The following is a 1091-nucleotide window of genomic DNA, read 5'->3' as shown; positions in this document are numbered from 1 at the left end:
GGGAATAAATTGCATTTTAAAATATATTAAAATCGAAAACAGTTTTACTGTTTTTATTACATAAATGTACATAATGCCTAGTGAGCATAAAAGACTACTTAAAAAAAAAAAATAATAATAATCTTACAGACTCTAAACTTTTAAATGGTAGTATAGTTTGATGGAGAAGATGTAATTAACATATCACTTATCAACTTTTTAGCAAATCTGCCTTTTTATGATATTGTTTGACTCCTTGAGCAGAGGAATTGCTTCATGTTTTATAAAGTGGCTGCATTTGCAAATTTTCTGAAAATGTAAACAGCTGATCTTAGATAAGTTTGCAAAGAGCCTTTGGTTTGATTTGCATCAGAGAATTGCAGACGTAAATTTTTTTAGTCCTGGACACATGGAAATTTTGTCTCAGTTCATTTGTCATCAATCAGCTCTCTATTTCAGCCCAAAACATCCCATTTCGATTAACAGGCGATCAGTTCAACTATACCGTTGTGAAATGGTCTGAAATGAATCTATGAAAGTTTATGTAAATAATCTATGAGAACAAATATTTGTATAAAAAGAGGAAAACTATTTTGTCTGACTCATTGAATGTCTGACCCCTCGTCTGTGTGTATGTGAATTGTGAATCAGTGTCTGTGTGCGATTGTTCGTCACTTCAGTGGAATGTTGATTTTCAGTCCATCATACTGTAAGGAAGTTCTAGTTTTCCCCCACATTTTTCTCAGTTCGGTTCTCACAGTGGTTGCTATATTTAAGTTCTTATTTGCATATTTTTGATGCCATGGAAAGAAACTCCGTCAGAGATGCTGCTTTTAAAAAGAGATCATGTAAATGAAGCCACCAGAAGTTACAGCTGACACTAAATACAGTCTCAAACAGTACTATATATTACATATGAACACGGGGCATCTTTGTACTGTTTATTCCTTCAGTAAATTCAATTTTGAAAATGCAAAACTCTGTGGTTTCAGAAGCAAACTGGACAGTTGAAGTGGTAACTGATGACTTTACTGCATGTTAAATGTCACTGGCAGCTTAATAATTTGTTTGTTGAGGGAATCGGAGAACAAATTAATCCAGATCTGTCTGCG

This window comes from Cyprinus carpio, chromosome B12 (genome assembly GCF_018340385.1).
Source record: "Cyprinus carpio isolate SPL01 chromosome B12, ASM1834038v1, whole genome shotgun sequence".
Taxonomy (NCBI): domain Eukaryota; kingdom Metazoa; phylum Chordata; class Actinopteri; order Cypriniformes; family Cyprinidae; genus Cyprinus; species Cyprinus carpio.
Note: the sequence above shows the minus strand (reverse complement) of the source record.